The 17,144-nt window shown below is 46.1% G+C and overlaps 1 protein-coding gene and 1 pseudogene across 1 annotated transcript in view; one reads left to right on the plus strand and one right to left on the minus strand.

The window, feature by feature from the left end:
• Nucleotides 1–17,144, plus strand: part of LOC140185003 (uncharacterized) — a 147,670-nt gene that overhangs the window by 15,435 nt on the left and 115,091 nt on the right. The gene's annotated exons all lie outside the window — the stretch shown is intronic.
• On the minus strand, nucleotides 1,481–2,312 carry LOC140185347 (probable G-protein coupled receptor 139; annotated as a pseudogene).

Genomic DNA, 17,144 nt, shown 5'->3' on the forward strand with positions numbered 1-17,144 from the left:
TGATTTTAGGTCTCACATTTTAATAAAGTACAAGGACTCTGTTATGCCTGAGGATCTGCTGGTTCATCAATATATTAAAGACAATTATTTTGATATGTTAACCATTGTTGCAGAGGAATCAAAAGGCAATTTAACTGGGGATGATGGTGTTTGTTGTGCCCGGATTAAAGGTAACGATAAAGAAACAGCTTACCGACCATTTATGTGTAAAAACTGCAGAATATGTGGCCATCATTCTAGACCTATAGTGTTTGGAGGAAATTCGTCCATGTAAAGTTGTAATTTGTTCAGATGTTGTTTTCGGTTTTGATGAATTTTAAAACGGATTGGTCAGTCTGGGACTAGCTGGACACTAGCAGTCGGTCAGAGTTACTGTTGGAAACTCATCAAACATTATTTCATACGCAAAGTATTGGATTATACATTTTCTTCTGAGGGGTCTCCACACATGGAGGTACTGAAGGGAATGAGCGGGTTGACTGTTTAGTCACAAAAGCTGTTAAGAGTTCGACTGTGGATAAAGACCTTCCACGTTGCAAATCAGAACCTGTTTCAGGGTTTGCAGGGTTAAGAATGAGGGGTTTATGGGAAATCTAGTGGGACACTGGGCACAAGGGGAGGCACCTTTACAGATATCGAACAGTGTTGGGTTCATGGAAGAAGTGGCTACAAACAAGAAGGGAAGGAATTATAGTGATACGACCTGAATTGGCCATACTATAAAGAATTATTCCCTACGTTGTGTTTGAAAACTTCATACTGGGCTGTGTAGATTTTGTCATTATGAAGCATTTCAACACACACTGTTTCAGGGTGAAGCTGATCAAGTAGATGGAAATCAAATGCAGATTTAATTACAATCGTTGAGGGTGGATATCTTTCATTTTAGTTGTGGGAATGAGTTTAACTCGATTCACTCTATTGGATTTCATTTTGTACAATCTATAGGATTTTTTTTGGGGGGGGGTAATTTAGCTTTCATTAGAAAAAAAATAAGTACGAGGGTTTTATTTCCCATTTCTCTGCACCATATTCCAGTCCAGTTAGTGGCGGGAATGCGCATTAAGTCGGAGCGTCAACCGACATGTATCCAAAGCCCGCCCCATTCATTCATGTTAGACAATCATTTAAAAGCTAGGCGGAAACTGGTGTGTTTGACATTGGATTAGCCAACCAGCATAAGACTAGAACTCCCGCTGTCTTGTGGTAAAGTCGGACTGTGAGGTTGGTGGGCGGGATTGGGGATAGATGGGCATATCCATTGACCAATCAGTTGGTGGCATTCCAGTGTAGTTCGTTGACTGATATCTGACGAGTCCAGGACAGTGTTTTGACCCTCCCCAGAAACAGACTATCCTAATGTTCCAGACTTGCCAGACGATGGGACAGTCAGTCCCGGAATAACAACTCGGAGATCAGGCAGTGAATATGAGGAGCTGGCGTCCCGACTGCAGAAATTGTGGCCACCTCCGTCTTGTGCTCAGGACGCGGTTTTATTCATGAATTGAAGCACGGAGGGGACAGAATATTTCACCGCACTAATTATCTGCTCCCTGAATTTTGACCGAGTCACCGCGTAAATAAATGTGTTTGTGCAGCAGTTGAAATCACTCAGCAAAATCCCGACGTAGTTAAAGATCCATTCAGAATCATTGAAATTGAATCTTTTCCCTAAGACCTGATAATACATGACATTTACCACCACTGTCATCCACAGGAGGATGAAGCTGCCGGAGAGAGTGAAGAGTAAAACCACAGACCTCCTCCTGCTCTCCATCTCCGGGTCACTGCGGTTCTCCCCCTTGCTCTGACCCTTCAGCCCCTTACGGACCCGACTGGCCACTAAAATGTGCCTGACGGTCAGAGCGTTGAGCAGCAGGATCACTGTGAAAGGAAGGAATGGATTTAAAACTGTATCAAGCCAGTCATATACTACCCAGCCGGGGTCAGCGAAATACCTGTCCATGAGTACACAGAACCAAGGTATATTGTCGATTATCATGCTGGGTTCCCGTGTGAAGAACCGGGGGATGTTTTTTCAGACAAGACAGTACGCCGGTTGTTGTCAGAACCACAGCCGCAGTTTTCCCGGTGCAATATTTTGTTTTCAGTTTCTGGCAGCAAATGGCGACAAACCGATCAAAGGTGAAAGTGACGGTGAACCAGACAGAACAGTCTGTGGCTGTGCACTTCAGTACATCGATAACACTGCACACAGGCGTGATGTCCAGAAAATTCATCGGGAAGTAATACTCATTGATTTGAGACAAAATGACCTCGGTGACGATGGTCAGTAGATCGGCCGCTGCCATGGCCACCAGGTAGCGAGTGGTGCAGGTAGAGAGGCCGCACTTTCCCCGGGGCAGGATCACAATCGCCACTAAATTCACTGTGTGTGGGGGAGGCGGGAGGGGCGGGAGAGGGGGTGAAAGACGGGGACGGGGGAGGGAGAGAGAGACACTGAGCATTACTGAACACGTTCCTCAAGGAATAGGGTTTCAGCTAAAGGTCAGGAGTGCTGGAGTCTGTGAACGGCTGCTAATCTAACATCAGACACGGGTCACACTGTCTCTGACCTGCCTTCTTCAGTGCGGAGATAAGACAATGTGTGCAGAATCGTCGGGGATAAAATCGATCTGCATGAACAACAACGATCGGTGCTGATCCCGATTCCAGTCGCTGACGGGGCCGGTTTCACTGATTTAACCGTGACTGACCAGGTCTCCGGAAACTCAGCATCTGATGGGGCCGAGAAGGGAGACACAGGGGAGCAACACAGACAAAATACTGGAGGGCTCAGTAGGTCAGGCAGCAAACATGGAATTGAACAAGCTTTGGTGTTGTGCCGAGACTGTTCTACAGGACGAAGCGGTGCCCCAGTTTACGACGCGTCTCAGAGGGAAAGCAGGAACAACTTAGTAACCTGAGACTGAGTGGCTCCGTTAATGGATTAATTCCGCAGCGCAGTTCAATTCGATAACTATCGTCAGCAGATCCGTGGACAGTGGTTCAGGTGATCAGACCCAATTATTGACCGACAGGCAGTGAGATCCGACTGTGACAGACTCCACAGGGAGACATGAAATACAGGACCAGGGGTTCTCTCTGATCAATAACTCAGAAACAGTGAACTTCACAATGTAAACCCATCCCAGTCACAGCTTACGGGAGAGCTTCCTGTCCCCACACCGACACAACTCCGGATAAGGTGGCATTGAAGGCAAGAGCAACGTCCGAGTCGATCCCGTGAGTTAGATGACAGACAGGAGTTTAGTTCCGCTTGTCATTAAATATGAAATGTCAGAGTGTTGAACTGACAGGATCAATATCTCTGACGGATATTTGTATAATTATCATCAAGTTAGAAGCTTGTCAAATGATCATAAACAGATTCACATGGGTTAACGCACAGAAATACCAAACATGAATTGTTCTGCTCACTCACCAGGAGCTCCAATGACGGCAATGGACACGTACAATATTTTCTGCACACTGTAGTAACTATTCAACATTGCAGACGTTTTCTCTGTCCAGTGATTTGTCTCCCTGTGCTACAGGCGATCTCTCGGAATGAAATGTTAAGCCAGCACATACCTGGGGTTTTTAATACCACTTAGCGACTCCTCAGGAACACATTTCAACAGAGTTAAAAATAACTGTTTTTAAATTATTTACAAACCAATTTCGTCAGGCAGGTGCAATCTCTGTGGTGACAGATTGCGATTAAAGAATTAACTGATATAATGTTTGTACTATTCGTGTGCATTAGTTTGTGCCAAAATGTGACTGAACCTTCCGCGATGCCTTATCAATTAAATGTGCTTCCACAGTAGGTATGTACTGTGATAGAGCCATTTGAGAGACACAGAATATTGAAGTAAATTATGTATTAATAGCTTGTGAAATTGTATTGAATCACCTACTGTTACTATTCACCTTGAGACTATAAACGCGTGGAATAATTTGTGCTTGGGGGACTCTAAGGAAGGGATCTGTTTGTGATGATGCATAAACACTTTCATATCCACAAAACCCTCCAACATCGTCAGTGACTCAGTCACAGTCAGAACATTTCCGTGCTCACCAGGACCCACCCTTAACCCTAATACATGGCCATAAAGCTCAGCAGTCTAGTAGGGGGTTGAGTCTGTTTTAATCATATCACCACCTGTGTGTTAAGGAACACGGCGGAGAGCTGGAGAGGCGGATAAGGAACTGCCGTTCTGTGTAGCGTGTTTCCGTGTCTCTGTGTGGATCAACCCATTGTTTCTGCCTGACCCGGCCTGCCTCTACACGTATCCATAGACATCCAGTTCAATTTATCCCCTCGGTTCAGTCCCTTCCCCTCTGTCTCCGTAAACTGCACATGCTCCCGACCTCTCGTTTCAAACACTTCACAAAATGGCTGCCTGAACCATAAAAATCAAGAACAGAGGTCAAAATTCAAATTGCATTCATTATTAATCTATGTACAAATGAAACAACCTTGAGATTCGTCAGAGCTCCAAATCAGCAGACACACTTGCATATTGGATCACCTCAGAGCAAAATCATTTCAAATAGTTCACAAAACGGCCGTCTCCATCTTAGAAAATAGCAAGAACAAACTTCAACGTTCAAAATGCATTTATTAGTATTATCTCTAAACAAAACAAGTCTGATAGTCGTCACACCTCCAAATCCTCAGAACCCTGAAATACATACACACCCCGAATGTACGCTCCAAAACCACCGAACCCCCAAAATCCGTATGCACCCTGAAATCCGCCGGCATTCCCAAATCTCTCCACACACTCAAATGTTCTCAGAAATCCGTGTGCATCTCTGAGTTAATGTTTGCCCCCAATCCGCATGCACCCCCAACATTAGCTGGCAAACACCCATTCCTGTCCACATTCCCAAATCCATGTACATTCCCCATATTCTCCAAAACACTCCTAAATGAGCGCATATTCTCAAATCCGTCTGCACCCCCGAATCCTTTGCGCATCCGAACCCACTGATTCTCCCACATGCACATTAGCCTATCCCAGCAATGAATTATTTCAAACAGTTCACAGAATGGCTGCTTCCATTTTAAAAAGTACAGATGGTAAAGTTCGTATCGCGTTTAACTATAAACGAAACAACCTGGAGATTCGAAACACCTCCAAATCCAACAGCTCCTCAAAGTCATTGTTCACCCCCGAATCCGTCAACACACCCAACTCTCCATAGATCTGCAAATCAGTGTACACCCATAACTCTCTGCTCACCGGAAAATCCTCATTCAACTTTCAAATGAGTGTGCACCCCAAAGCAACTGACACCCCAAAATACCTGTGTACTCACACATTCGCTGGCAAACTCCGAAATATTCGCACATCCCCAAATCCTGGGGGTGGGGGGGGGTGGGTTGTAGGAGAAGATGGCGGCGCGACGCAGCGCGCGCGGCCGCTCCGAATGATATCGTATGTGTTAACTAGGGGCCGTGCGCAATCCTGATTTGATGGAGACATAAGTGAGAAGCACGGATGAATACCTGTAGAAACTTCTGAAATGCCTGCTTCGTTGCCGCTGCTACTGTGCGATGGAGAATCTCCGGAGGGGAAGGCCCCAAATCCTCGGCTTTGCCCATTGCCTGTTGCCGGGGCCGGGGTCGAAGCGCTCGGCAGAGATGGGTCTCGGTGCTCGGTGTCGGAGGGCTGGTCGGAGGCTCGGAGTTTTCGGACGGACTCAGAGTCGGCTGTGATCGGGTGCTTCCAGGATGCTGCATCGGCAAGTTTGCGGCGCTGGAAGCTCATGGCAGGGAGAGTTTCTCCCTTCTACCGTCTGCGAGAGATGATGGGACTTTCGAGAGACTATGAGACTGTTTTTTTAACCATGCCCATGGTCTGTTCTTCATTAAATTACGGTATTGCGTTGCACTGTTGTAGCTATATGTTATAATTTTGTGGGTTTTGTCAGTTTTTCAGTCGGTTTGTCGTGTTTCTGTGATGTCATTATGGAGGAACAATGTATCATTTCTTAATGAATGCATTACTAGATGACAGTAAAAGAGGACTGCGTGTCCTCATAATCTAATAATATAATCTAACCCCAAATCAGGGGTACACCTACACATTAGAACCATAGGACCATAGAACACTACAGCTCAGAAAACAGGCCATTCGGTCCTTCTAGTCTGTGCTAAAACTTTATTCCGCTAGTACTATTGACCTGCACTCAGTCCATGACACTCTAGACCTCTCCCACCCATGTATCTATCCAATTTATTCTTAAAACTTAAGAGTGAGCCCTCCTTTGCCACGTCAGATGGCAGCTCGTTCCACACTCCCAGCACGCTCTGAGTGAAGAAGTTCCTCCTAATGTTCCCCCTAAACCTTTCCCCTTTCACCTTAAAGCCATGTCCTCTCGTAGGTATCTCTCCTTATCTAAGTGGAAAGAGCCTTCTCGCATTTATCTATCTTTACCCCTCATCATTTTGTAAACCTCTATCAAATCTCCCCTCATTCTTCCACGCTCCAAGGAATAAGGTCCTAACCGGTTCAATCTTTCCCTGTAACTCAACTCCTGAAGACACGGCAACATCCTAGTAAATCCTCTCTGCACTCTTTCAATCTTACTGTAGTTAGGTGATCAGAACTGCACACAATACTCTAAATTTGGCCTCACCAATGTCTTATACAACCTTACCATAAGATCCCAACTACTATACTCAGAACTTTGATTTGTGAATGCCAGGATGCCAAAAGCCTTCTTTACAACCCTGTCTACGTGTGAAACGACTTTCAGGGAATTATGTATCTGAACTCCCAGATCCCTTTGTTCCTCCGCACTCCTCAGTGCCCTACCATTTACTTTGTATGTCCAACCTTGATTGTCCTTCCAAAATGCAACACCTCACACTTGTCTGCATTAAATTCCATCTGCCATTTTCTGGCCCATTTTTCCAGTTGGTCCAGATCCCTCTGCAACCTTTGAAAGCCTTGCTCGCTGTCCAAAACCTCCAATCTTAGTGTCATCAGCAAACTTGCTGATCCAAATTTACCACATTATTATCTAGATCATTGATATAGACAACAAACAACAATGGTCCCAGCACAGATCCCTGAGGCACACCACTAGTCACAGGCCTCCAGTCTGAGAAGCAATCATCCACTACCACTCTCTGTCTTCTCCCACACAGCCAATTTTGAATCCAGTTTACAACCTCTCCATGGATACCTAGTGTCTGAACATTCTGATCTAACCTCCCATGTGAGACCTTGTCAAAAGCCTTAGTAAAGTCCACGTAGACATCATCCATAGCCTTTCCTTCATCTACCTTCTTGGTAACCTCCTCGGGAAACTCTGCAAGAATCGTTAAACACAATCTACCACGCATACAGCCAGCTGACTATAGTTAATCGGATCTTGGCTGTTCAAATACTTGTGTATCCGATCTCTCAAAACACCTTCCAGTAATTTACCTGCTACCGATGTCAGGCTCACCGGCCTGTAATTACCAGTTTTACTTTTGGAGCCTTTTTTAAACAACGGAACAACATGAGCTACCCTCCAAACCTTCGGCACCATACCCGTGGCTGAGGACATCTTAAATATTTCTGCCAGGGCCCCTGCAATTTCTACACTAATCTCTCTCAAGGTCCGAGGAAATATCAGGCCCCAGGGATTTATCTACCTTTATTCGCCGTAAGGCAGAAAACACCTCCTTCTCTTAAAAATCTCTAAATGTTTTATTACACTGCTGCTTGTTTCCCGTCCTTCCACCTACACTATGCCAGTTTCCAGAGTAAATACTAATGCAAAAAAAAATGTTTAAGATCTCTCCCGTCTCGTGAGGCTCGACACATAGACGGCCACTAAGGGGACAAATTTTGTCCCTTACTATCCTTCTGCTCTTAATGTACTTGTAGAAACCTTTAGGGTTTACCTTCACATTATCTGCCAGAGCAACCTCATGTCTCCTTTTTGCATTCCTGATCTCCCTCTTTAGTATTTTCTTACATTTTCTATATTCTACAAGTACCTCATCTGTTCCTTGTTGCCAATACCTGCTATACACCTCTCTCTTTTACTTAACCAGATCGACAACATACCTTGAAAACTAATATTCCCTATGCCTGTTAACTTTGTCTTTAATCCTGGCAGGAACAAGCAAACTCTGCAATCCCAAAATTTCGCCTTTGAATGCCTAGAATAAATATTAAACATATCCTTGCCATAAAACAGCTTTATCCCAATCCACTCTTCATAGATCTGTTCTCAACTCCTCAAATTTAGCCCCTTTCCAGTTTACAACCTTAACTCGTGAACCAGGCTTATCCTTATCCATAATTAACTTGAAACTAATGACATTATGGTCACTAGACGCAAAATTTTTGCCTACACATACTTCTGACCTGTCTAGTTCCCTAATAGGAGATCAAGCATTGCATCCTCTCTCGTTGGTAACTCTATATATTGATTTAGAAAACTTTCCTGAACACATTTGACAAACACCACGCCATCTAACCCTTTCGCAGTATGGGAATCCCAGTCAATATGTAGAAAGTTAAAATCCCCTACTATTACAACCTTCTGTTTCTTACATCGGTCTGCTATCTCTCTACAGATTTGCTCCTCCAATTCTCTCTGACTATTGGGCGGTCTATAATACAACCCTATTAGTGTGGTCACATCTTTCCCTTTCCTCAGCTCCACCCATATGGCCTCTGTAGACAAGCCCTCCGGGCTGTCCTGTATACGCACAGCTGTGATATTCTCCCTGACTAGTAATGCCACTCCTCCCCCTTTCATCCCTCCCCCTCTGTCACCTCTGAAACAACGGAACCCCGGAGCATTAAGCTATTAGTCCTGCCCCTCTTGCGACCATGTCTCACTAATGGCAATAATGTCGTAATCCCACGTGTCAATCCACGCCCTAAACTAATCTGCTTTACCTACAATACTCCTTACATTAAAATAGATGCACCTGAGAGCACTTCTATCATGTACAAACCTTTGAATACTGTCTATATATGCAGTCCTCGCATGACCTTTATCCTCCTCCACCTCACTATCTGCTCTAACACTATCTGCTCCAACACCCTTCCCCTACAAATCTAGTTTAAACCCCTCTGAGCAGAACTAGCAAACCTACCCGCAAGGATGTTCGGCCCCCTCCAGTTCAGGTGCAAACCGTCCCGTCGTAACAGGTCTCACCATCCCTGGGACAAAGCCCAATTGTCTGCAAACATGAAGCTCTCCCTCCTGCGCCATCTCCTTAGCCACGTATTTAGCTGCATTATCTTCCTATTTCTAACCTCACTAGCACGTGGCACGGGTAGCAATCCTGAGATTGCAACCCTGGATGGCCTGTCCTTCAACTTTGCACCTAGCTCCCTACACTGTACTCTCTTTGCAAGACCTCATCCTCCTGCCTATCCACGTCATTGCTCACTGCATGGACCACGACATCTGGCTGCTCACCCTCCCTCCTGAGGGTACTGAGATCGCGATACGAAATATCGCGGACCCTGGCACCAGGGAGGCAACAGACCATCCGGGATTCTCGATCTCTCCCACAGAACCGCTTATCTGTCCCCCTAACTATGGAATCCCCTATCACTACTGCTCTCCTCTTTTCCCTCCTTCCTTTCTGAGCTGAGGGTCCAGTCTCGGTGCCAGAGACGTGACCACTACATGTCCCTGGTGGGTCATCCCCACCAACAGTATCCAAACTGCATACTTATTATTGATGGGAACGGTCACAGGGGTGCTCTGCTCATTCTGTCTACTCCTCTTCCCTTTCCTGACAGTCACCCAGCGTCCTGCCTCCTGACTTTTAGGGGTGTTTATTTCCCTTAAACTCCTGTCTATTTCTTCCTCTACCTCACGAATGACCCGAAGTTCATCCAGCTCCAGTTCCAATTCCCTAATTCGGATTGTCAGGAGCTGCAGCTGGGTGCATCTTTTACAGGTGTAGTCATCAGGGAATTTTGGGCTGTCACTGACTTCCCACATACTGCATATGGAGCACTCGATTGTCCTAACTGCTGTCACCATTACCTACTCCTAAGTTAATTTAATTAATTAAAGGAACTTGGAGAGGATGCAGTGGAGATTAGGGAGGTGGTTGTATGGGAGAGGCTGCAGAATGGTTTTGGATGTGATTGTACTGGAGAAGGTGCAGAGGGAATTGGAATGTGATTGTATAGGACAAAGTGATTGGGATGCGATTGTCTTGTACACAGTGCAGAGGGGATCAGGCGTGTGATTATACTGGAGAACATCAAGTCAAGTCAAGTCACGTTTTATTGTCATTTAGACCATAACTGCTGGTACAGTACACAGTAAAAACGAGACAATGTTTTTCAGGACCATGGTGCTACATGAACAATACAAAAATTACACTGAACTACAAAAAAAAAAACACAGAACTACACTTGACTACAGACCTACCCAGGACCGCATAAAGTGCACAAAACGGTGCAGGCATTACAGTAAATAATAAAGAAGACTATATGCACAGTAGAGGGCAGTACGTGGGTGTCAGTCCAGGCTCTGGGTATTGAGGAGTCTGATGGATTGGGGGAAGAAACTGTTACATAGTCTAGTCGTGAGAGCCTGAATGCTTTGGTACCTTTCTCCAGATGGCAGGAGGGAGAAGAGTTTGTATGAGGGGTGCGTGGGGTCCTTCATAATGCTGTTTGCTTTACGGATGCAGCGTGTGGTGTAAATGTCTGTAATAGCGGGAAGAGAGACCCCGATGATCTTCTCAGCTGACTTCACTATCCGCTGCAGGGTCTTGCGATCCGAGATGGTTCAATTTCCGAACCAGGCAGTGATGCAGCTGCTCAGGATGCTCTCAATACAACCTCTGTAGAATGTGGTGAGGATCGGGGTTGGGAGATGGACTTTTCTCAGCCTTCACAGAAAGTAAAGACGCTGCTGGGTTTTCTTTGCTATGGAGCTGGTGTTGAGGGACCGGGTGAGATTCTCTGCCAGATGAACACTAAGAAATTTGGTGCTCTTAACGATCTGTCCATCTCTGATGCATCCAGCTACCGCAGAGTCATCAGAGAACTTCTGCGAGTGGCCAGACTCAGAGTCGCACTGAAAGTCTGAGGTGTTCAGTGTGAACAGAAAGGGAGACAGGACAGTCCCTTGTGGGGCTCCAGTGTCACTCACCTTCACCTCAGGCAGAGAACCACCCAGCGGTACAAACTGGGGTATATCAGTCAGGAAGCCAGTAATCCAGGAGATAGTGAATTTGTCTGCGCCCATCCTTTGCAGCGTCTTGCGCAGATGACGTGGCTGGATTGAATTGAAAGCACTGGAGAATTTTTTTTTTTTTTAATGTGATTCCCAGAATGCCACCACCATCATCCCGGTCAGAGTGAGCTCGCTGCAATAGGTAGATAACGGTGAAATACCCAGTTTCTGTTCGGCTACCTAAGTCTGGGGAAGACCATCTCTGGCCCCACAAACGTGTGAGATTGAGGTGTGAGCTCACCCGAGACCCCCTGTTTGGGTCGATCCTGCGTGATTTGTCAAGTCAAGTCAGTTCACTTTTTATTCTCATTTCAACCATAACTGCTGGAACAGGGCATAGTAAAAACGAGACCACATTTTCCAGGACCATGGTGCTACATGAAACAATACACAAATTACACAGATCTACGTAAGAAGAAACACAAAAACTACACTAGGCGACAGACCTCTCAAGGATTGCATAAAGTGCACAAAACAGTGCAGGCACTACAGTAAATAATAATAAATAATAAACAGGACAGTGGGTACAGTAGAGGGCGGTAGGCTGGCGTCAGTCCAGGCTCTGGGTACTGAGGAGTCTGATGGCTTGGGGGAAGAAACAGTTACATAGTCTGGTCGTGAGAGCCCGAATACTTTGGTGCCTTTTTCCAGATGGCAGGAGGGAAAAGAGTTTATATGAGGGGTGCGTGGGGTCCTTCATAATACTGTTTGCTTTACGGATGCAGCGTGTGGTGTAAATGTCTCTAATGGTGGGAAGAGATCTTCTCAGCTGACATCTCTATCCGTTGCAGGGTCTTCCGACCAGAGATGGTGCAATTTCTGAACCAGGCAGTGATGCAGCTGCCCACGATGCTCTCAATACAACCTCTACAGAATGTGGCGAGGATGGGGAGAGAGAGATGGATTTTTCTCAGCCTTCGCAGAGAGTAGAGACGGGGGTATTAGGAGTGTGGGTTTATCAGTTAGGTTCCAGAAGGGATGGGGTTTGTGATTGTACTGGCGAGGGTGCATGAGGGATTGTTTGTGATTGTACAGCAGAGAGTACATAGGGATATTGGAATGTAATTGCATAGGACAAAGTACAGAGGCGATTGGGGTGTTGTTGCATGGTAAACAGTGTAGAGCGCATTGAGTGCGTGATTATGTTGCAAAAGGTGCCGAGGAGAATTTGGTTGTCGTTGTATGGGTTAGGGTCCAGAGGATACTGAGGTTGTGATTGATAAGTTTGTGGTCTGAGGTAGAAGGAGTAAATTTTAGGAAACCAAGCACATTTGTGTTTAACATAGTCCCCTCCTACATGTACTCACATAGTCCTGCTGTCGTGCAGCACACTGGTCTCTTCTTTGCACGAGTGGTCCGCAGCAGGGCTGATGGACAGGTTCGTGGCCTAAGGTGCGGCTCTCCTTACATGCACGTGCAGTTCCACTCTATGAGTAAAAATGCAGAAAGGAAGTTAATAACGTCTTCTTCTACCATAGGCCACCATCTTATCAATCACCGCTTGTTTTGGAGAGAATGCAGAGAGGATTGCGGGTGTGACTACATTGGAGAGAGGGCAGAGGTGATTAGGAGAGTAATTTAATTGAAGAGCATGCTCAGGTTATTGGGATGTGATAATATTGGAGAGGGTATGGAAGAGATAGGGTGTTGTTGTAATGGAGTGGATGCAGCGGTGTTTGGGATGTGATTGTATTGCACAAAGCGCAAAAGGGGATTGAGCGTGAGATTACGTTGGAGAAGACGCCGAGGGGATTGTGGGTGTGATTGCACTGCAGACGATAAAGAGGGCATTAATGAAGTGGTTCTATGGGAGAGGGTAGAATGGATGGGGATGTGATTGTACTGGAGAAGTTGGAGAAAGAATTGGAATGTGATTGTCCAGGACAAAGTGCAGAGGGTATCGTATCGGGAGTGTCAGTATTGTAGAGAGGTTGTTGAGGGGATTTTGGATGTGATTATATTGGAGGGTGCCGAAGGTATTGAGGTGTGTCTGTATTTCAAAGAATGCAAAGGTGATTGTCTGTGATTGTATTTGAGAGAGTGCAGAGGGGATTGTCTGTGATTGTATTTGAGATAGTGCAGAGGGGATTGTCTGTGATTGTATTTGAGAGAGTGCAGAGGGGATTGGCTGTGATTGTATTTGAAATAGTGCAGAGGGGATTGTCTGTGATTGTATTTGAGACAGTTCAGAAGGGATTGGCAGTGATTGTATTTGAGAGAGTGCAGAGGGGATTGAGTGTGATTGTATTTGAGATAGTGCAGAGGGGATTGTCTGTGATTGTATTTGAGACAGTTCAGAAGGGATTGGCAGTGATTGTATTTGAGAGAGTGCAGAGGGGATTGTCTGTGATTGTATTTCAGAGATTTCAGAGGGGACCGGTTGTGACTGTATTTGAGAGGGTGCAGAGGGGATTGAGTGTGATTGTATTTGAGAGAGTTCAGAGGGGATGTGGGATATGATTGTACTGGAGATAGTGCAGGGACGTTTGAGGATGAGTTTGCATTGAAAAGGTTGCAGAGGCGAACTGAGTGGATTAGTAATGGAGACGATGAGAGGGATTTGTGGATCTGGTTGTTCTGGCTATGGTACAGGGTTGATAAACTAGAGCGTGGGGTTATCCACATATTTGCAAAATATAAAGGCGATGACTATGTTATAATCTGAGAGTTAATTCCAATATTGCCGTTGCAGAGTATCAATATCCTTCTGAGGTGTTTTGTCTCTGTTGTACCGAAAAGCTTAATATAAATCCTCCCGGAAGGGGGAGAGGATGGCAGCGCCACAGCAGCGCGCGCGGCCACTTCGGTGATGATGCCTGTTATCTGTCAAGTAGGGGACGGTGCACAATTCTGATTTGATGGAGGCAGACGTGAGCGTACGGAGAAACATCTGGAAAACTTCTGAAATGCCCGCTTCGCTGCCGCTGCTACTGTGTGGTAACTGGAATCTCCGGAGCTGAAGGCCCCGAAATCCTCGGCTTTGCGTGTTTCAGCAGCCGGGGTGAGGTCGAAGGCGTCGGCAGAGGATGGCGCTCGGGAGGCTGTATCGGACAGTCTGGTCGGAAGCTCGGAGTTTTCGGACGGATGGACTCAGTGTCGGCTGTGGTCGGCTGCTTCCAAAGTATCGGCAAGTTGACGGTGCCTGGAGGTTTATGGCAGGGAGTTTCTCCCTTTTGCCTCCTGCTATCGGGGACTAGGGAGTCGATCGACTCGGGACTTTGAGACTTTTTTTTTACTGTGCCCATGGACTTTTTTCATCAAATTGTGGTATTGCTTTGCACTGCTGTAACTATATGTTATAATTATGTGGTTCTGTCAGTGTTAGTCTTGGTCTGTCCTGTTTTCTGTGAGATCAATCCAGGGAAACATTGTATCATTTCTTAATGCATGTATGCATTAAGAAATGACAATAAAAGAGGACTGAGTGTTCTCATAATCTAAAAAAAAAAAAAATCGTATCGGGTATACTCATTTACAAAGCACATTTCATGGTCGGTGTTGAACAGATCAGGCGGATGAACCGACCTGGAATAGCTGTGAGGGCTGGGATGTTACCGCCGTGACAGAAACACGACTGAGCGAAGGGCAGGACCGAGAGATGACTATTCAGCGATATAGGTACTACAGTTGTGCCACTGGGATAGAGGTTCAGCCGAGCGAGAGAGGTGTAATATCAGCATTTAGAAATGACATTTTGGCGATAACGTTCTATGAGGCCATATGGGCAGAACGAAGAAGCAGGGCACTCAAAGGTACTCTACTATATGCTCCAATAGTCAGCGGGAATGACTACTGGGAGACCATGCGGTGAATCGCTCCATGGAACTATATGAAATACTCCAGTTGTCCCCGTGAACGAAATGTTACCGTCCAGTTTATCGCAACTTCTCCGAATCTTAATCGTTTCGATTTGGGTGCCTCTCATTCTACAAAAGTTGCAAGTAGTAAAGTCCCTGCCAGGCCAGACTTTTTGCGTAACCCAGGCCACTTGTCTTGGCAACATCCTGTCAAAACTCTTTCCAGTTTAACACGTGTCTCTCTCCTTCACACAAACAACCACAAACACAGACACACAAATACACACACATGCACTCTTCCGCAACACCCCCACCTCCACGCACACACACATACAGCACAAACTCCCAGCTTGTCCATATCTTGGCTGCTCTTAATGTCACAGAGCTGCCAGCCACTGGAACAACCCGCGTGGGAAAAACACCTGGGAGATTCTGCGGTGACTGAGAGTAGCTGGAGGCAGGAATGGCTTGTGCTCAGGACGCGACTTTATTAATTAAATAAAGCACATAAGTGACCGGATATTTTACTGCGCTGATCACCTGCTCCCTGAATTTCGAATGCGTCACCGTGTAAATAAACGTGTTTGTGCAGCAGCTGAAATTCCTCAGCAAATACCCGACGAGGTGAAAGATCCATTCAGAATCAGTAAAATCGAATCCTCTTCCTGAGAGCTGATAATATATGACATTTACAACGTACGTCACCCACAGGAGGATGAAGTTGCCGGAGAGGGTGAAGAGTAAAACCACAGACCTCCTCCTGCTCTCCATCTCCGGGTCACTGCGGTTCTCCCCCTTGCTCTGACCCTTCAGCCCCTTACGGACCCGACTGGCCACTAAAATGTGCCTGACTGTCAGAGCGTTCAACAGCAGAATTATGCCGAAAGGGAGGAATGGAGTTAAAACCGTATCTAGCCGATCGTATCCCACCCACCCTGGGTCAGTGAAGACACGGTCCCTGTATGCACAGAACCACGGTACATTGTCGATGATCTCTGTGGATTCTAACGTGAAGTGCCGTGGCACGTTTTTCAGACAGAACGCTACGCCGGTTGTTGTCAGAACCACAGCCGCAGTTTTCCCGGTGCAATATTTTGTTTTCAGCTTCTGGCAGCAAATGGCGACAAACCGATCAAAGGTGAAAGTGACGGTGAACCAGACAGAACAGTCTGCGGCTGTGAACCTCAGGACTTCGATAACCGTGCAGACAGGGGTAATATTCAGAAAACTCCACGTTAAGTAATACAGTTTGATTTGAAGACAAATGACCTCGGTGACAATGGTCAGGAGATCGGCCGCTGCCATCGCCACCAAGTAGCGAGTGGTGCAGGTAGAGAGGCCGCACTTTCCCCGGGACAGGATCACAATCGCCGCTGAATTCACTGAAGAGAGAGAGAGAGACAGACAGACAGATAGACAGAGAGAGAGAGAGAGAGAGAGGGAGAGAGAGAGAGAGAGAGAGAGAGAGAGAGAGAGAGAGAGAGAAGACATACGGCATTAGTGAACAGGTTCTCCGGGAATTAACACAGGTTCGGGTTTCAGATAAATGTCGGTAGTGCTAGAGTCGCTGAACGGCTTCCGCTCTAAAATCACTGGTCACACTGTAGTCTTCTTCAGTGTTAGGAATAGACGAATTGTGCCGAATCATCGGAGATTACTACATGAGCACCAACAATTGTTTCTAACCCAATTCCAGTCGCTGATGGGGCCGGTTTCATTGATTTAACAGTGACTGGCCAGGCCTCTGGAAAGTCAGCATCTGAGTTGGCCGAGAAGGGATACAGAGGGGAGCAAAGCTCACAAAATGCTGTCGGACCTCAGCGGGTCAGGCAGCATTCATAAACTTTAACACACTCAGCTTTTCGAGCCGAAACCCTTCTTCAGGGTGAAGTGGTGACTCCGTTTACGACGAGTCTCATAGTGAATGTTGAGACATCTTAGTAACAAAAGGTATATTTAATGGATTAACTCTACAGCTCAGTACAATTCGATGACACAGTTCAATCCATTGACCCTATTTCAGTTGATCGGACACAATTATTGACTCTCAGACCCTACAGGGAGACGTTAGTACAGAAGCAGGAGCAGGTTCACACCGATCAACAACTC

The sequence above is a fragment of the Mobula birostris genome, chromosome 20 (genome assembly GCF_030028105.1).
Source record: "Mobula birostris isolate sMobBir1 chromosome 20, sMobBir1.hap1, whole genome shotgun sequence".
NCBI classification, from domain to species: domain Eukaryota; kingdom Metazoa; phylum Chordata; class Chondrichthyes; order Myliobatiformes; family Myliobatidae; genus Mobula; species Mobula birostris.